Here is a 21476-nt window from a genome sequence, read left to right as displayed (position 1 = left end):
CAGTGAGTCAAAACACAATGTATTTGAAAAATGGCAGCATCCCAAGGGAATCTTTTAGATGCTTCTGCATGAGTCAGTAAATTAAAACTTGCATGAGATTAAACCTAGAACAGCTGGTTTTCATGACAAGACACTTTCATCTGCAAATCAGAATGCCCAACAAAAAGTGGCTCCAATATTAAGGGTACCATTTGTTGCTTATTTCACAAGAAGTTCAAAGTAAATAGTCTCTTAGCATCAGAGAACCAGAGAAGAGATGACAAAGATACAGAAAAAAAAAAAACCCTCACTTTCTCCTCTATGAGGCATAACTCAAATCGCCTTGCTAGGTTTTTGTCTTCTCTTTTTAAACTTCCTTGAGTCTTCCTACTATTTGTCTATAGCTTGCTTCTGTTTTATACCCGTAACTCCTCTTTGCAAGTAGATGCAAAAGTGGTCAAAGGAGAAAATAGTGTCTTGCATGTATTTGTATCTGTTACTGAGGTATTTATTATGTACTAGTAGGTACTGATGGAAAATCCCATGGAGGGAGGATCCTGGTGGGCTGCGGTCCAGGGGGTTGCTAAGAGTCAGATACGACTGAGCGACTTCACTTTCACTTTTCATTTTCATGCACTGGAGAAGGAAAAGGCAACCCACCCCAGTGTTCCTGCCTGGAGAATCCCAGGGACAGGGGAGCCTGATGGGCTGCCGTCTATGGGGTCGCACAGAGTCGGACACGACTGAAGTGACGCAGCAGTAGCAGCAGTAGGTACTGACTCAGACAGTAAAGAATTTGCCTGCAAGCTGGGAGACCTGGATTTGATCCCTGGGTTGGGAAGATCCCTCAAGGAGGGCATGGCAATGCACTCTAGTATTCTCGCCTGGAGAATCCCCAGCGACAGAGGAGCCTTGCAGGCTACAGTCCATAACATCACAAAAAGTCAGACACAACTGAGTGACTAAGTACAGCACAGCATAGGTACCTATAGCTTAGTCATTATTTTCGTATTTGATTGATTCAAAGTTCTGCTCATGTCCTGAACACAGTAGATTTCCACAGAGAAGCAACACATGCTCCCTGGTGTGGAACACAGGCTTGAAGTAGGGAGGGGCTATATTCACTCGCTTATCCAGCAAACTAACTCAAACCCACTTGCATTTTCTTGGTCCTCTGAGGTATTACTGCATGAGTCTGAAGAGAATGCATTTCATGTGAGTTCCTCAGAGTCACGCTCTTATGCTGCCTGCGTGGCCACAATTTTATCTGGACTGAGTTGAAGGCCTGTTGATTTAATCCAGAAATTTATTTCTGACAGACAGCTGGGTAGCATTTGTCACTGTGTTTGGAATCCAAAGTTAAAGAGATTGAGAGTCAGTGTCATCACTGTTTGGGTGGTAGTGAACCACAAACATGGTTTATTTCTATCATAAATTGTTAGTTGTTATTTTTACAATGTGCATAAACCCATAGGCTAAACCACGGGAATACTTTACACATTTTACAAATAAAGACATGAATACTCTGGAATGAGTATTATGTTTTGGCATCCAATTTTGAGTATTTTATTCAGAGTATCTGTTCTCTTTAATCTAGACTTTTTCCTCACTTATATCAATCAGTGGAGCAAAAATTAAATATACGTGCCATCAAAACTCCCCCTCTGCACTCGGCAGATATTTACTGGAGGACACTGCTCTTGGCCTCGCATCTCACAGATTCTCTGACAGTCTCGGCAGGGAAGATATGTGAGACAATGCACAAAAAATGTTGTGTTAGTGTAGACATTCTGTCAATGAACAGAGAAGTAATTCAGAGCCTCTGCCAGAATTCAACTTTCTGTAATATTTACCCACTCAAGTCAATTTGGAAGTAAAACCCCACGTGGAGAACCACATTACCACACCATTTTCCAAACAATTAGCTGTTCCCACCATAACCACATCTTATTCAGGGTGAAGACTAGCCAAACATACATGTTTTACCTCACCTCAAAGATTAATGAACATACAAGAATCAAGAGTGGGGACTACAACTTCATCATCTCTCAGTCCTCCATGAGGTTGGTGCCCATATGCAGAGCTAAGCAATGACTATGGCAAATTAATCCTGGAGCAATCAACTGGAGGTTAATTTACTGGGTAATTAATTATTCATTTTATACCTGAGGTTTTAAAGTAGAATTCAAAAGTATACAGAATATAATACAGTGAATTTACTGACAATAGAGCACAAATTTGCCTTCAAGCTTCCCGGAGAACTACAATTAAAAAAAGAGAGAGAGAGGCTAGTAGTCACCTCACTTAGTGTTTAGAAGACAAAACCCAAGCTATGTGCATAGAAGGTGATTCTTTGGGTACTAAGAGCAGAGTCCTCATGGAAAAACCACTCTCAGGTAGTGAATAATATCTTTTTAAAAAGACATCCATGTCTTAAAAAAAAAGTACATTCCCATTATGAAAATGTTAATGGTTTTCAAATGGCTGTTTCCCAGAGATGTCTTAGTGCAGCCATTGGCATGACGTGGAAGTTTAACACAGCATTTTCTGTGATAATGTTGTCATTACCTGCATAAATAAATTAGGCAATGGGTCAGAAAATTAGCAAGCAACATTTGCTTATCATCTTTTGGGGTACCTTGCTGCATCATTTGACTTACAACTTAGAGATGGGCAGAAAGATGGAAGAGACTTTTCTTAAAAAAAAAAAAAAAAATTGTAAAATTAGGGGACAGATGGGCTGTTACAGTGCTCTAGCTTTTTGAAAAGCTTCCTAAGATTTCTTGGACCCAGAAGCTGTACCTATCTAAATATCCCAAAGAAGAGATATAAAAATTATTTAAAAACTTTGGCAGGGGAAAAAAAAAGCTGTTTTCACTAAAATGGCAGTTGTATCTAAATTTATGTAGTCTGGCTATGTCATCAACCAAGTCACTGAACAGTTTTTTTTTTTTTAGAATTTCTATCCCTCTGCCAATACGTTAGCTTCTCCCAAGGTATCAATTACTGCAAGTCACTTTTTGGAAGGTGTTCAGAGATAGCTACCCTAGAAGTTCAATAATCTGTAGCCATCACCCAATGAAACCTGTCGTTACTATAACCCCAGTATATGTGCTAAATTTCCCTGAAATCTATCAAATATTATAGAAGATGTACCTATTTGATAAGTTTACTCAGCTTCCATTTTGTCTCAAGATGAATGACTATGTTAAAAATAAAAAGTAGATATCTTGATAACCTATCATAAGGTACATGATTTTAACAAAATTGGTCAATGTAGAACAAACCTATACTAAAACAAAAAGTTTCAATAGAGTTGAAAGAGAGCAACTACTCCAGCTAAAGAAAAAAAAGAAAGAAAAAACTGAACTGCCTACTAATCAATGCTTTCTCCTTGGGAAAAATGCTATGACAAACCTAGACAGTGAATTAAAAGGCAGAGACATCACTTTGCTGACAAAGGTCCATCTGGTCAAAGCTATGGTTTTTCCAGCAGTCATCTGCTGATGAGAGAGTTGGACCATAAAGAAGGCTGAGCATCCAAGAATTTATACTTTCAAATTATAGTGATGGAGAAGACTCCTGAATGTTGCTTAGACAGCAAGGAGATCAAATCAGGCAATTCTAGAGGAAATCAACCCTGAACATTCATTGGAAGTCCTGATGCTGAAACTGAAGCTCCAATACTGATGAGAAGAGATGACTCATTGCGAAAGACCCTGATGCTTGGAAAGATTGAAGGCAGGAGGAGAAGGGGACAATAGAGGATGAGAAAGTTGGATGACATCAACAACTCAATAGACATGAGTTTGAGCAAACTCAGGGAGATAGTGAAGTACAGGAAAGCCTGGCATGCTGCAATCCATGGGGTCACAGTCAAACACAACTTAGCCACTAAACAACAACAATTAATCAAACTGTGCTTCTTTTCTTAAACATTCAATGAGATTGTGTACTCAAAGCTTTCTGGGCTTAAATCAACTTCCCTTGCTGTGTAAGAGCCAATATTCCCCTTTCTATGACCTAAACACATTCTTAAAACCCCCAGAAAAATCCCTGTGGTAGAGGGTATTTTCCAAGAAAGTTGTAGCAATGTCTCCTACCTCATGTGTTCTATAGTGTAATGGTGCCCTCCCCAACAAGAGGTAGAGTCTTTTTCTCTACACCCTTGAATCAGGATGGACCCTATGGCAGCTTTGATTGATAGAATAAGGCAAAGTGATGCTGTGTTCCTTCTTGGCACCTTCCCCACCTCTTGTCCCTTGGAGCCTTTGTATGAAGTCCATGCTTCTCTGATAGAGAGGCCCTTGGAGGGGTTCTCAGGATCCAGACATGTAACTGAAATGCCAGCCAAGTTGGACATCAAAGCCAGTTGAGCCCTCACATGATCCAGCCCTAGCTTTTCTCTGAGTACAATTAGTTGAGACATTCCTAATGAAAACACCCCAGCAGAGCCTCATCAACCCACAGAATCATAACCGAAAATAATAAACTGTTTTTTAAGCCCCTAAGTTTAGGGATGATTTGGAACAAACCAAATTCTCCAGCATTATCCATGTTCTTATTCCTGTTCCAATTGCTTGGAAGTGGAATTATACTCTTTTCTAGTTCTGACTTTTAAATTCTCACTCACTCATTGAAAGCTAACTAACTCAATCCCTCTAGCCAGCATTAACCTCTCTCTCTCCTTTCTAGGCCCATGATAATTAGTCCACATCTCTGTTCTATGAGTATCCACTCTCATAGGATAGTGGATTCATTCATTTCAAAATATTTTTTTATTGCTTCCCAGGTTCCAAGCAGAACTTCCCAGGTGGTGTCTCCTGCCAATGCAGGAAACACAGAGATGCAGTTTAATTCCTTTGTTGAGAAGATCCCCTGGCATAGGAAATGGCAATCCAGTCCAGTATTCTTTCCTGGAAAATTCCATGGGCAGAGGAGTCTATCAGGCTATAGTCCAGGGGGCCGCAAAGAGTCAGACACAACTGAACATGAACATATATGCACGTTCCAAGCAGAAGTTAATGCAATGCAGTTGCCAGACCTCAGAGAAAGTGTTGATATGTGACAGATACAGATACAGACACAGATAAGGTGGAGATTGCTGATGGTACACAGAGAGCTTCACAGAAAACACTGAGGAAAGATGGCAGGAAGTGAAGGAATTAGGAGAGACTTCAGGGAATAAGAAGGAGGCCCAACCAGTCCATCCAAAAGGAGATCAGTCCTGGGTGTTCATTGGAAAGACTGATGCTGAAGCTGAAACTCCAGTACTTTGGCCACCTCATGCGAAGAGTTGACTCATTGGAAAAGACCCTGATGCTGCAAGGGATTGGGGGCAGGAGGAGAAGGGGACTACAGAGGATGAGATGACTGGATGGCATCACCGACTCGATGGGCATGGGTTTGAGTAAACTCCAGGAGTTGGTGATGGACAGGGAGGCCTGGCGTGCTGCGATTCATGGGGTCGCAAAGAGTCGGACATGACTGAGCAACTGAACTGAACTGAACTCAGGGAATAAGTGAGCCCAGGACAAAGAGATAAGGAAGAATGTTTCTTATGAAAGAGATCACGTGCACAAGGAAATTTCCCAGTAGTAGAAGGCAGTATGGTACCACAGGTATTTCTGCATGAACCAGGTATAAACCAGGAATTCTTGAATGGTTAAAATCCTGAAGAGGAAGGGTATAGATTATGGAGAGTCTCCTTAGCATCTTAGAGAACTAAGACCACAGGGAGAACCTCTAGAGTTGTAAGGAGAATACCATGGTCAGTTAAGAGCTGTAATTTATATTCCTGACATTTACATGGAAGGTAGCAATGAGGGCAAGGCTGAGAGAAGAGAGAGTTCAATTAGGTATCCATGGCAATAGCCCATCTCAGAGATGGCAAGACCCTGCCCAACAGAAATGGTCATGGTGATGGCAAAGAGAATCAATTTAACCCATGCAACCCATGCAACTCATGCATTTATTGTGACTTCTCTGGTGGCTCAGACAGTAAAGAATCTACTTGCAATGCAGGAAACCTAGGTTAGATCCCTTGGTCAGGAAGGTCCCCTGGGAGAGGACATGGCTACCCATTCCAGTATTCTTGCCTGGAGAATTCCATGGACAGAGGCTACAGTCCATGGGGTCACAAAGAGTTGGACATGACTGAGTGACTAACATTCTCATGCATCTATAAAAGGAAAAACTAAACTCTCATAAGGATAAGGGCTTTTCCCATGCCATAACAACAAATCAGGGCAAAATTTGAAATAAAATTTAGGCTACTTATTCTTCACTTTCTCCATTCTATTAAAATATTTCCAACCTCCTGTACCATTCACATTTCGATAAGGAAATTACCAAGTACTGTTCAGCTTTGTATTTCTTATAGTGTATAATGCCACTGCTGCTGCTAAGTCGCTTCAGTTGTGTCCGACTCTGTGCGACCCCATAGACGGCAGCCCACCAGGCTCCACTGTCTCTGGGATTCTCCAGACAAGAACACTGGGGTGGGTTGCCATTTCCATCTCCAATGCATGGAAGTGAAAAGTGAAAGTGAAATCACTCAGTCGTGTCTGACTCTTAGCGACCCCATGGACTGCAGCCTACCAGGCTCCTCTGTCCATGGATTTTCCAGGCAAGAGTACTGGAGTGGGGTGCCATTGCCTTCTCTGTACAGCATGTAATTCAGAACCTTACAAACAGGTGGAAAGTGTTTGTGGACTTTAACTGGCAGTAACTCACATTCTGATGACAGTAGTTTATATAATGGTGCATACCATATTGCTATTCTTTCTTAAAAATTTTGATGAATGTGTAGCAATTTGAAAAGACATGATTCTGATTGAAAGAGTGGACATTCTGGTAGCAACAGTGTGTCATGGCATTTTTAAGAAAAGTATTTACTCACTCACTTTCCCCCATCTGTAAATATGAATCCTATTCCTTTTCTGTCTCTTAAGACAGCTGAGCACCAGCTTCAGAGGGGTCCTGATCCTCTGAGTTCACAGGCATCTGTGAGCTATCAAGTCTTTTCAAGCTCCCGTGACATCAAATGTCTAAGACACTTTAGAACTTTATTCATTCTTTTTCATATTTTTCTCTGATGGTGTCATTTATGTTGATCTTGTTTCCTCAGTGAAACGGCATCATTGTGGTAAGAAAGGCAATGAACACACTTTCTGCTCCTTTGCACACAAGAGCACAGAATACAGAAATATGGACCACAGGCAGTTTATAAAAGAGCTTTGAGTTTACCCTTGCCTTCAATGGTTTTGTAAACAAAGACATATGAAATAATTACAAAGTAACATTTAAAGGAAATGGGCTTGATGAAGAGGACGAAAAAATGTTGGACAAATTTATATAGTATTTTATTGTATTTATATTCTAATTGATTAATAATAATAACAATGTCTTTTAAGGGATCACATGGTTTGCAAACTTCTTTCATAACCATTATCTCATTTTGTTTAGAAAAACTTGTACTAAAGAACATAGAGTAGTTGAAAAGCATTGGCATTATATGCCAAGGAATGAATTACCAACTTTATTCTAATCAGTCAAGGAAGACTTCAGAAGTAATTGTGTGCTAAAGTGAACTCTTGTAGAGTGAAAATGATATCATTTTACTTTGCATTTGTCTATGAGAGCTATAAAGAGCTATGTCTCTCCAAGGGAATAAGCAGAGTCTTTAAGATGTCAAAAGACAATTGCAAACCTGACATGGAATCCTGAAAGGCAACTAAAAGTAAAATGAAGACAAAAAAATTTTTTTTTCTGAATCTAGAAGAAAATCATCGTATCTCTTCAACAAGTAATTAAATCTGATTTCTTAAAAGAAGAATATTATTGAACATGTAAGAGTCAGTTCTATTGTCTTTCTCCTTACACATTCCTCCTTGGTGACTAATGAAATGGGTCAATGATTATTTTTTCTCTTTTCAAGGTCATCTTTGCATAGAATTTGGGAGCTCACCTATCTAACTACTGGGGATGGCCAAAAACAACAAATTAGACAGAGAAAGCAGAGAACTGGGTGGATCACAGAGACATGTCACAAGTATTTTTTTATAACAGGTTTTTGTTTTTTTTTTTTATAATAATAGATCATATTATAGCTCCTTGGGTCCATTTGCTAACCCAAAAGCAAGGGTTGCCTCTAGTGTACAGAGTCCAATAAAAATCATGCAGTAGATTTCCAATACATGAAATATTCTCTGCTACATTTTTCCGTGTTTTTTAATTCAATTTTTATGAGCCTCTGTGGTTGAAGGAACTATGGCTTAAGAGACAGGGAGTTCTGGGTATTTTAATGTCAGGCTGATATATGCCAATAGAATTATAGGGATGGAATAGACCTTGAGAATAAGCTTGTCCAGTTCCTCTTATTTCACAGGAAGCTGAGGCCTAGAGCAGTATTTCCCAACTATGTACATGCCGTGACAACATAGAAAGTGAACCCATTTTTTTATGTCATAGTGGGATCATATCTAAAGGTGCTCATGGCTAAAGGTCACCATATGGGGTCACTGGCTGCCTTCAGTCCTACTCGGCCACCAAGAAGTCCATAGGGATAAATATGTTGGCACACATGTAAACCACTCACAATACTTCAGTGTTGCCAAGGCCACACCAAAAAGGAGTGCTTGTCTAGAGCTCCCACATTCAAAGAGCAGATTTATAACATCTGAATTTCTAACTCTTCAGAAGTTACTTGTATTGTCTTGGCCAACTGGTCAACAGCAGTGGTGAAAAAAAGGATTGTCCAGGATCGGCTTTGTGAGATGCAAAGGGTGATTGCCTAAGAGATTTCCAGTTTCCTTATGCATATCTATTTAGTGTCTGTACTTTCCAGATCCTTCCAAGATCTCTGACCTTATAAAATGGCAGATTTAAATCACTGCTCTGTCCCCTTTCCCTTTCCTATCCATTAACTTTTATAATAAGTAAAGAGAACTGTGATTTCTGCAATAGGAAAAACATTAATGTGAATAACTGCTATAAATTTCATACACACACAGTTCACATATACACACAAAAGTATTCACAAACAACTATACTTAAATAACTAAAATCATATGAAGCAGCAAGTGTCTTATTTATTATAACTTCTCAAAATTTTCTTTCACTATACCATTTTCTTTAGCACTTAGGCTGTGACAAGGAGCTTGCTGAGCCCTAGGGTGGTTAGATGTTGGCCTCTGTAGCCTTCCTTAGCTGGACTCAGAAAATCTGAAAGGCATCTAAACTGTTTAATCTGTGCTTTATCATATTAAACTTATGTGAATCATCTTCATTTTTATGTGGTGCTTGTGGCAGTGCCAAAATCAAAAACAACAAGGCAGCTGATCAGTGGTGTTAGTTACATTCTGTTCATTAGCTTTTCTTCTCCATCATTGCTGGTTCCAGCTGAGTTCTCCAAGCTCTGAGAGAGAGAAAATATACACTTGCTTGTGAAATATTTTCTTATATGCTGCACATTTGAGAAAGTAACAAGATGTCTCTCATTCCGTTAAAAATTATTAATTAAGTAAATTCCAGGTTGAAAACAAGTGACTACGGAATGATTTTTTTTTTTTTAATTTAGAAACCATGTTTTTTAAACAACTCCATTTCCTTCACACAGAGAAAGCCTCAATGATTTATTCATTTCGTTTGACTACTTTTTAATCTCAGTTTTTATGAGGACACTAATGACCCTCACAGATTGTTACCCTCCAGTGAAATAACAGAGCTTTGGCAGCGGCTGGATTGCAATTGAAGAGTTTTGAAACTCACTGTAAATCTTCCTGTTTTGTTGTTCTTCAAACTAGGCTTTGCCATCTGCCTTATGAATTGAATTTTTGTTGTGGTATTTCACATGATCTAAAATATGGTTATCGCCACCCATAAACTGAGGTTCCTGGAGAGTATTAATTAAGTCCAAAATATTGCACCAATGTGCACAGTGAAATACAACAGAAATGTCATGGCGTGATCATCATTATAACCCTCTCTGCATTCCATGATGACTGTTCTCTCAAAACCCGGAGACAATTTGGTTGTAGCAGCCAATGAAGTTAAATCTGAAGACTTAAATTCAGGTGTATGAGATAAATTGAAACAGATCTCATTGCTCCCAAACACTCTCTTGGAAATAATGGCATCTTGACATTTTATCAGTCACTCAAGCGGTCATTCTCAGCAGTATCAGCCGGAGCTTGAAGGATAGAGCTGTAAAGAAAGGACTGTCAGCCGTAAACATTCCTCAAAACCATGAAAACCACAAATGAGAGCTTAAGTAATGGAGGACACAATACCCTTGATATTTCCACAGTTACCTACAACAACAGGCTTTGTTCAGAACCATGGTCATTTTTCTAAAAGCCTTACTTGTCAGGCCCAGACTGGGGAAAAGGGGGAGAGAGAAGAAAATAGGGAGGAGGGTAGGAGTGCATGTGATGTCTTTAGGTTAAAAAATGTACTTGAGTTGGCTGTATATTTAAGCTTATGGGAATTGTTCAACAGTGACAAAATAATTTTTTTTTAAAAAAACACTAAAGATGGATCTGAAGACATTAGTATCATTAAGCTTGAAGTGAAGCTTTGAGATCATTAGAAAGGCATTTACACTGCTCAGCTGTTCCCTATGTGGCCATTCCTGATGTCAAATTACAGAAGAGAAAAATAGAGGGTAATGCATTGCAGGGAAGAGAAAGTAGTAATGGATAAGAGTGTGAGTGTGGGAAGGCAAAATGAATTTAACTTCATTACACCTCAGGAACATATTGCAGGGCTGTGGAAGGGGAAAGACTGATTTTAAATAGACTTGGTGCTATTATCTGGACAATTGGGACCCAAGGAAACTAAATGAAATTAAGTATACACCACAACCAGGTCACCCAAACTCAAGAGACAGCAAACCTGGAAAGGTTAAATGCTCTAGAAATTGCATTTGTGGAGTTTCTCAACACATGAGATTAATGATTACTCAAAGCAATGGATAAATATTAGCTAAAGACCATTAGCCAAGGAAAACACATCAGTGCATCACAGTTCTTGGGGCTTATCAGATCAATTTTAAATAGGTTTATCTTGGACTTTTCTAAAGTTTAATGAGGAACAAATTGTGTTTTTTTTTTCCTATTTCCTCTACCCATGTTGACTTTTTGATATTACCTAGCAGAAAACAATTAAAATAAATGGGTCTGTGACAAAGAGTTAATTTGCTTGTCTTGGAAGCAATTGGAAAGGGGTCATTTTATGATTGTTTCCTCCTATTACACAGTTTATCATAAGTATCTATATTGAATAGTAGATTCTTTAAATAAGGCAACAGTTTGAATGGTCATCTGTCTTTCCACAGCCTTCACATGGCACCTACCTGAACAATAGTAGATTGACATGACTCTATCTCTTTTTAATAGTTCTCAATCTATGTCAATCATAATCAAAATGTCATTCAATTCTCTTTAGATTTAACTGTAGCAAATAAAAACAAACACAAAGTGTATATTATTGTCTATCTGGCACCAGTCACTGTGCTAGGAATGGTAGGCCATTCTTCCATCTCCAGGAAGAATGGGAGAAAGTGCAATTACTTTACTTATAGCATCTTGGCTGCATGTAGGGAATATTAAAGTCCAAAGTTCCCTAATTAGGCATGAAAAACCATTAGGAGAAAACCAGGGAGTAGCACCTGAAGACGGAGAAGAACAAATGTCACCTTGTGGCTTGGGCTTCTGCCTCAGTCAGCCCTTCTTTGTCTCTTCTCTTGGCCCCAAGGTATCACTCTGTTCTGCCACAAACTGGGTGGCCTCTTTAACCCTTATTGATATCAAAAGACTATGAGATGCAAATTGATCTCTTAAAATTTACTTTCTTAAAAAAAAAAAAAACTTTCTTTTTCTATAGTTATACTCTGAAATTCAGCTATAAGAATTCTGCAATACCTACCTAAATCTTTTGATAAGTAGCAAGTAAAAAAATACAATATTCGATCAAATGTTCCAGTTCTGAAAGTAGCAAGGGATATTTCTACTTCCTTCAATGAACCATGCATTTCATCTTCATTAAAAGAATCACTTCTTTTATTCTATGTCAGTGGCTCGTAATAAGGCATCAATAGAGTAGTGCTTATATGCTGTGGCTTGGCTGACCTGTAAAACAACTTCTCATGACCCCAATATTTCCCTCTGTGAACAGTACAGTGTGAACTACCCTAGTTCCACCCACACAGACGGCTACAGAGTCAAAACAAACAAAATAGCACAGTAGACCATGTACACTTTTCGTTGACTTTGCACTGTCCCTAGATTTGAATCTGAGTACATTTCTGGTCTGGAAACACAAGTCAAGAGTAAAGGAAGCTTCGAGAAGACTAGTTCATGAAAGAACAAAAGACAAGTCTCTTCCGGTAGTCAGAAAAAAGAAAAGTGTCCTGCCTTATATCAAATAAATGGATTATTATGAATCTTGCAATAGTGACATTTCTTATTCACAGTGGAGGCTCTACATGAGGGAATTTGATTAGGGTAAAAAGGTACCAAAACAAAAGAACTTTATACTCTCTATTTCTCCTCCTCTCTCTCTCTCTGTCACAAACAAACAAAAAGATACAATCTTTCTGTTTTTACAATAAGTATGCATAACTGTGTTTTAAAAAGTTAAAAAGAGAGCAAAAATTTCACTTAGTTTCTAGTGCATTGTTTGCTTTTCAATAATATGTTTTAATTTATGTTTTCAAAAGGGAGGATGCCCAATATTTATTCTACCTGTACCTTTGATTTAGAACATAAATGCCCTTTGTCCTGCTCATAACCAAAACAAGCAAACAGAAAAACCTATGAAAATCAATGGGTATCCTAAAAATAGCTTGGAACCCATAATCCACATCTCCCTTCCACCCTGATAATCTGCTTACATTTTCTTGTTTAGCTCATTTTGAAATTCTCAGCTTCATACCCTGTCTGCAAAACTTGCCTCTGACCTACTCTGGTTCAGGGAACCCCTGGTTTCCCAGTCTGGGTCTTCTAATTGCCACTTCCTCTGCTATTTAGGTCTTGCTTGAATCACTTGATTATCTAGACCAGCACTCCATGCTTCTATCCTGCCAAGTTCCTCTGTCCAAGGGATTCTCCAGGCAAGAATGCTGGAGTGGGTTGCCATCCCCTCCTCCAGAGGACCTTCCCACCCAGGGATCGAACCTGCATCTCCTACAGCTCCTGAATTGCAGGCAGATTCTTTACTGCTAAGCCACCATGACCAAAATAGCTTGGAACCCATAATCCGCATAATCTGCAGACAGATTCTTGGCTGCTAGGTCCCATGACCAAAAGATCTAGCTCCTGAGATTCTTTTCTTCTTCACCCAGAGGAACATAATCAAGTTAGACTGGAGAGAAAATTAGACAGTCAAAATAATAACTGTTATTACTATTTTCATTATTAAAAAAAAGAGAGAGGGAAATTCAAATCTAAAGGGTAAATCAGTAGGAAATACGACAGAAACTAACTTGAAAAGGAAAGAATCCAACAAAAGAGGCATAAAGCAAGGAGCATTTCAAGGCAGACAGAAGGAATTAAGCTGCTGTCAGCCTTCACACAAACACCAAGGGCACTGCGGTATATGGCCTCAGAGTAAAGAGCATTTCTCAGCCACCAGAGCAACAGGTAAGGTCCTAGGACCTTCTGTTTTCTTCCCCCACTTCATGCTTATATCTTTTCATCTGTGTATTCAGACAAACAAATATGAATAAACCAACTCCTAAATTTCATACAAGAGTAACTATATAGGAATAGCAAAAAAGGAGGAAAACTCTGTCCTTGTACTTAAGGAAATCTGTCTATAAATGGGATATATGACTTACGCTTGTATTAATAAGTAACTGAAAAAAAAAAAGAGATGTCTGCTTTCTCTAGAAGAGTCTGATCATTAAAAGCTTTCCAGAGTGTTTGGTTATGAAAAGAAAGGCCAAGACCTGAATTTGGAGATAGGGCCAGAAGGGATCTGAATTTCTTTGCATAAGAAAATGAAGAAGTATTTGATCTTCTTGGGATCAGAGTAGAAAAGAAAGGAGGAGGGAGGAGAGAGAGAATAACTCCACAACTCAGAAAAGTTATAACAATAACTCCTCAACTCAGAAGGACTTATGTTGAGAAACAGGCTTAATATTGGATAAGATTTTGCTTACCTAGGATACAGACTCTATTCTTCTCTCTGAACTTTCAGTACAGTCCGCAAAATGTGAAAAACAAAAATAAAAAGCCTAGTATTTTTGTGAAAATCAGAGAAATGGGCTAAAATCCATGCTTCAATAGAGGCCCAGTGGAAATCAGCAAGGAGAAAGTATGATGTGGGAAATCTGGAATTCAGAGACAAGAATTTAGAGTCAAACACTTAATTTCATGACCCTTGAAGTTTTGAAAGTCTTAGGGAAGGACTTTACATACGGCATAGTATAGGAACAGAGGCTGATATAGATCTCAAGAAGAAAGGAACCACAGTTGACGTCCGGGTTCTCCATATAACTAGTCATAAGATGTAATACGGGCTGCCCTGGTGGCTCAGCAGTAAAGAATCTGCCTGCAATGCAGGAGCTACAGGAGATGCAGGTTCGATCCCTGGGTTGGGAAGGTCCTCTGGAGGAGGGCGTGGCAACCCACTCCAGCATTCTTGCCTGGAGAATCCCTTGGACAGAGGAACTTGGCAGGACCAGTCCACAGGGTTGCAAAGAGCAGATGAATGAAGCAACCTAGCACACACACACACACACGATGTAATATGTATGTTAAATATTTAATACATACAGAAAATTGCTAGATAAAATGAACAAATGAAAGCAGGTAGAGGATTAGGAAATTATTTTAGAGAAAGTAAGCTTCAGAACATGAACTTCATCTTGACCTTGCTAGCTAACATGAAATATGTCTTTTGCACTTTATTATAATGTTACTGCAATGGCATTTGGAAGCTGTGTCTTGGCCTCAAAGATTTTATAAAGACACCTGAAGCCCGAGGGACTAGTCACATTTAACCCCAAACCAAAAATCAGGGGTAAACACAATTTCAAACAAGTGTCTCCCAGGAGAGTTCTGCTTTTCTTTGATTTTTTTCACCCAGAGTCTAAAGGTAATAGTGCCCTTCCCATGAATTCCTCACATAAGAAAGGGAGAGTGCCACCTTACTATTTCACCTGCTCCTTATTTGGTAGAAGCATAGCTGTCAGATGTCTTTGAATCTCACTTCTGACATTGACTAGCATGTTGACTAGCCCGAAAAATCAGTTGACTCTTCTGAACCCCAATATTACCATCTTTAAAGTGGAAATGAGAGCAGCTACTTCATAATATCCATAAGAGAATTACATGAGACGTTATGGCCTGGTGACTATAGTTAACAATACTACATTGTATACTTGATAGTTACTTTGACAGTAGAACTTTAGTGTTCTCACCATAACAACAAATGGTGATTATATGGGGTAAAGGATGTGGTAAGTAACCTTATTGTGCAAACTTTTCACAATATATATGTATATCAAGTGATAACACTGTATGCCTTAAACTTCTACAATGTTATATATGTCAATTATATCTCAATAAAGCTAGAAAAAAATCTCTTACAGTGCTTCAGTTCTGAGCATTTCTTGAAATAACAGACATAGATGAGGAGGTAGAGGATGGAGAGAGACAAGAAGAGTTTTTGTTTGTTTCCATTTGCTAACAATCCAGTAGCAACGGTTAAGGATTCCCAAGGACACTTTTTGCCAGCCACTGTGCAATGGGATGGGCACTGAATTTATTATTTCATTTAATCTTTACAACTATACCATGAAGTATAGACTATGACTCCTATCTTACAGATGAGAAAATCAAGGCCTTCAGAGGCTAATTTGTTCAAGGTCATATCAGCTAATTAATCCATAGCAGAGATAGGAACTAGACAAAAGCAGTCTAACTTAGAACCTCAATTCTTCACACTCACTATTCTGTCTTTTTTTTTTTTTTTGTACTATATTTACATAGCAAAAATATAACCACATTTAGGTCTAAGGTAATAGATTAACCATTTAATGTTGTTTCAGCCTACAGTCCTTAAGAGCTCCCTCCCAACCTTTAAAGAAGGGTAAGATACAGGCAATTTATTCAAGTCCCTCCTACTTTGCCTTAGAAAATATCTACCAGCTATTGACAGGCCTTTAGGGAGCTCACTATCACCCATCAAGCTATTAGCTATCAAAAACTGATTCTACTCTTGTTTCCCCAACTCCGGTCCCTGTCCTTGTCACCCTGAGACTCCACTGGCTCTGAAACCATTCACTTGGCTCCACGCTGAGCATCTGAAGTCCAGGTCTGCCCACTTCCCCGACCACACCTCCAGACCCACTCAGTCAAATTCTACCCTCCTCCTGCCAATCAACAAGGAAAGAGCAGACCTTGAGTCATTTATTAGTCGTGACAATGAATCTAGGTTTATTAATATGTAGTCAGCAATGGTTTTAACAAATTGGGGAGCAATTTGCCTAAGTGACCCCTACTCCTATTTGTACCCTTAATGGAGAAAGGGAAATTGCCAAACCAGTGGAAAATGGTGTCTCCTTTTGCACACAAATAATCTATTTTAAGATTTTTCCTGCCTTCAAGGTCCTCTTTTCTGGGTCACAAATGATAAAGCACACAAAATTTTATTCATTTCTATCATGGTCCTGGGGATGTTAAAAATCAAATTCTGCTTTTAATAGCTTCTCCATCAATACAGGTAGTAACTCAGCCTCCATTTCTAACTGCTGTTCCTGCCAGTCTGTGTTAACTGTGGAAACAATTTGCTTGTGTGAATTCATTTATTAAGCGCAGAGTACAGCTAAGTGTTTTGCAGAACATACACAGCAATGGCACTTTGTGAGATTCACTGTGGTTTTGTAAATTGATGACAAGAATAATGCTTTACATTTATGTAGTACTTCATATTTTTCAAAGGACTTTTTGTGTTCATTATCTCATTTGATCCAAATATACCTTGCAAGAGATGTAGAATAAGTATTATTCTGCCTATTCCATATTTTCCTTTTTTAAATGAGGGTCAGAGAGGTTAAGTGATTTATTCTAGGTTAAATAACAAATTTTTTCAGTGTCAGTTTGGAACTGGGGGACTCCCCCAATTTATTATACACTTTTTAAAATTTAAATACAGAAAAAAATGCAAACAAAAACCAAAAACCATGTGCCAACCACACACAACTAATAAATATTTCACTTTGTCACAGAAGGAAAGGTGTCAGAGAAGAAGGAGGGACTCGTTTGTTTAGCTGATTGGTTCATGAAAGAGACAGAATTCTATCTCACTCCTGAAGGAGAGTTGAAATATTAATGGCCAGTTAGAGAAAGAATTGGTATAAGCAGTAGTGTGGGTATATGACCATCTATAAACATGCAAGTTGAGTTTATGAAACCCTGTGTTCAAAAATTTGACTAGAGCAGAAGAATCAAGTAGGAGAATCAATAACAAATAAGCCATGATCAGATTGTAAAGAATCTTGAACACTAGCCTAAGGAGTTTAAGGCTATCCATAGTTAATAGTTGAATACTAGGACATATTCTCAAGTTAATTCATTAATCTCAACAATTACTACTAGGCTCAGTGCTGGGCAAAGTAACAAAGGGCTTTAGGTAGTATGATTTTACACTCAATATCCTACTCCCACTATTAAACACCCTTACCCAACATTTGATCTGAATGGTCATAGTGCAAGTTTTGAGTCACAGGCTTCAATGATTGGCCATTCTTTGTTAACTAAACTCCATTTTACTGGTTATATTAGTTACCATGAATTTTTTTTTAATTGCAATCAAGTAGTTGAACTTAAATACTAAGAAAATGTGAAAAAAAGATAGTGAAACATGTGCTGTGATATATTTCTTTAAGAAAAAAAAAAAGCACTCTACTGTATATCCTGTGGGACTCATTACATTTAGGCCAACTTCAGCAAGTTCTTGTTCCCTACCTCCATTCTTGGTGATGAGAATTCATGTTGAGACAAAGAATGATGGGATTCTATAGAAATTCCCTGGTAAAAGAATATTGAATTATGTTCCCTGGAGCCTACTGACTACATCAGAATTTTTCAGCCTTGACACGATTAGCATTTTAGGCCTAATAATTCTTTGTTTGGGGGTGAAGGAAGGCGGAGGAGGCAGAGGGCAACTGCTCTATGCATTAGAATGTAGAGCAGCTTCCATGGTCTCTACCCACCATATGTCACCTCTAACCCCCTAGTTATGACAACCAAAAATATCTCTAGACATTATCAAATGTCCCCTGGGTGGCAAGATTGCCCCTAGTTGAGAACCACTCCACTACAGCACAAAAATAAGCTCAAAAGTATCTTAACAATAGGTTTGAAACCAAACGAAGAAAACTAAATTAAGTAACCTCTTTCTCTCAGCTTCCCAGTTCATCAGGACTTTGCTATATAGTCTCATTTGCCCAGGTAAACTTAACCAAATCAATAATGGAAGGGGGGAAAAAAAAATGATGACAGAAAATAAATCCCAGCTATGAACCAGTTAACTAACATTCCACAGAAAGAAAGTTATAGACAATTTCCCCCAAGAAATTAAATTCCTTTACAAAAGTACCCTTAGGAATTTTAACACAAATCACTCTTCTTACTTGAGACTATTTATCATTTTTTAGAGCTTCTAAATTATACACACCAGCAGAAATTTTATACACCAACAACCACAACAATCCAGATACAAAACAGAGCAGTTGAAGGGTATTGTCTTCTAACAAAGAGAGAAAGAGATGGTGGAGGGTGAGGGGGAGGGTAGCAAGAAAAAGGAACTAACCACGCTCTCCTTTAGAGCTCCCCTCTCAGGAACATAGCTTTTCTTCTCTGTCCTCACTGTCTTAATAGATTTCATCTTCCTTTAAAAGACAAGTCACAATCTGTCCCTGAAGACAGCCGTTATCATTAAAACGCTCCACTGGGGGCAGAGGGGCAACATTATTCAGTGTGAGACAGGGCATGCAGGAAGGCGTGTGACACTTTTCCTTCAGGGCCAGCATTTTGGAGAATGGAGGGGCTGAGATAGGACTCCCAGAGGTCAGTGCTTCCATCCTCTTGCCTCTGGTTGAGGCTACAATCTAAACCACTCAGGAGGGGAAGTTGTCAATTTTCTCTATTTATTAAAACATTTCCAGAATGGAGTGCTTTTTTTCATTTCACAGCAATAAAGAGTAAAGATTGCTGCTAGAGCAATAACATTCTTCTTTCAGTTGTAGCCTATGCTCACCTTAGCCATCCTGATCTGAACATCACTTACAATGATCAAGAATCAGATGCCAGATATTCACCTGTGCTGCACACAGCGTATACATCAAGTCTGCCCTCCCAGGTTGGGGTTGACAGGAAGCCAGATAAAGGACATGCACACAGTGGTCAGTGCTCACTGCCGCACTTTTCCTCTCCCCATCATTTGGAGTAGTAACCTACATATCACAATTAAGCTGCACATCATTTACAGAACTCAATAGATACAAAATAATGACAGTAAGTAGAGCTGGGAGGCACCTTGACAAACCTCTATACCCAAACGCATGTTACAAAACGAAAGCCAAAACCACAGAGGTAAAATGACACTCCCCAAGGTCATTCAGCTCATCAGTCACCCATGAGAACCAGAGCCCCTGTTTCCCAACTCAACTCGATCGGGTGCTCCCTTCATCACAGTAATGATGCTTCTCAGGAGCACTGACAGAAAACCCAGCTCAAATTGGCACCAGAAACAAGAAAGTAAAAAAAAAAAAAAAAAAGTGGGGAGGGGGGAGTTCCCATAATCAAACATATCAGAGTGAGTATGCGTTTTCCAGAGGCTCCTCACCTGCCATCCCCCTTCCTGGTAGCTCCATATCTTCTTTTCAGACACCTGTGGTTTTCCATCCTCAGTCATGCAGTTTGGGTGGGCTTGGCCTCCCAGCCTGCTCCACGCATTCACAGTCACTTGCAGGCCCTTCAAGGTAGATGAATTTATCAGATTGTCTCCTTCCAATAAAGGGAAATACAAGCAATGGGAAGGCAGGCACCCTGAAGGTATTGGAACCAGGAACTCCTAATATACACCTTTCTTTTGTTTGGAGCTGATGCTAAGAATTTTTTTTTTTTTTCTTATACCTCCCAAGAGGCTTGGGAAAGCCCAAGACTTCCCTCCAGATGTCACAAAGCCACAGCTACTGAGTATAGCTCCAAGTTGCTAACTCAAGGTCTTCCTGACCCAAACAGGAATCAACAAGAAAGTTTTCAGAGGGGACTTCCCTGGTCGTTAAAAATCAGGCTTCCAATGCAGGGGACACAAGTTCAGTCCCTGGTTGGAGAACTAAGACCTCACATCCTGCAGAGAAGCTAAGCCCACACCCCACAGCTACCCCAGCTTATGCTTTGAAGCCCAGGTACCACAACTAGAGAGAAACTCATGCACCTCAGTGAGAGATTTCACATGCCACAACTAAGACTTGATGCAATCAAATAGATAAATAAATTTTTTTTTTAAAGAAAAGGGAAAGTCTCAGAGAATTCAGAAAACAGAACATTGTGTTTACATTCCAAGCCACTTCTGGCAAACCCTCTAAGCTTAAATTAAACCCACTTGTGCTGAAGAGCAATGACTCTGTTTATTACCAGTTTATCATTATTTTTAAAATATTATCCAAGAATAACCTTGATTATATTCTGCATTTTTAATCATAAAGATCACATTTTACTAACATTTTTATACTTTTTAAAAGTTTTATATGATGCTCACAAGGCATTATTTATCTCCCCTTCTCATTTTTTTTTTTTTCTCCTCACCACTCTTCATGGCTTGCAGGATCTTTGCTCCCTGACCGGGAATTGAACCTGTGCCGTGGGCAATGAAAGTGCAGAGTCCAAACCATTGGACCACCAGGGAATTTCCATATCCCTATTTTATAAATGAGGATGACTGAATTACAGTTTCAAAGTGATTACCCAGGATTACATAGTAGAAGAATGGCAGAATCAGGATTCATGGCACAGGACTGAGACACATTTATTTTATATGATGTAATGAAAGGGGATGTTGTTTATTTTCCTTGGAACGACTCCAAATATATAACTCTCCTTCTCTGTCTTCAAATCTCTGAAGGTTTATCTAATCTCCATATATTAAGACATATATAGATCCCAAAGCAGACACAAAGAAAATGCTTCTGAAGCAACCTGACATTATGAGAACTTCCAACAGGTTCATTCAGTTTTCATGAGACTGACTCAGTTCTCCTGAGGCTGATAGAAGGCTCACTGTGACAACGTGTGTGTGTAAGGGGGGTAGGGGGGAGGGTGCATGTACATATCAATGTGAAATAACAGAAGGGCTACATGTGATAGATCACACTACAATAATTAAAATCAGAAAAGCACATTTTTTTATGCAACATTGTTGATTTTAGATTGGGAGTCAAGAGACCACTTAGGTCACCTGAAGTTCAAAGCAACTCCTTAATG

This window comes from Cervus canadensis, chromosome 23 (genome assembly GCF_019320065.1).
Source record: "Cervus canadensis isolate Bull #8, Minnesota chromosome 23, ASM1932006v1, whole genome shotgun sequence".
Classification (NCBI taxonomy): Eukaryota; Metazoa; Chordata; class Mammalia; order Artiodactyla; family Cervidae; genus Cervus; species Cervus canadensis.
Note: the sequence above shows the minus strand (reverse complement) of the source record.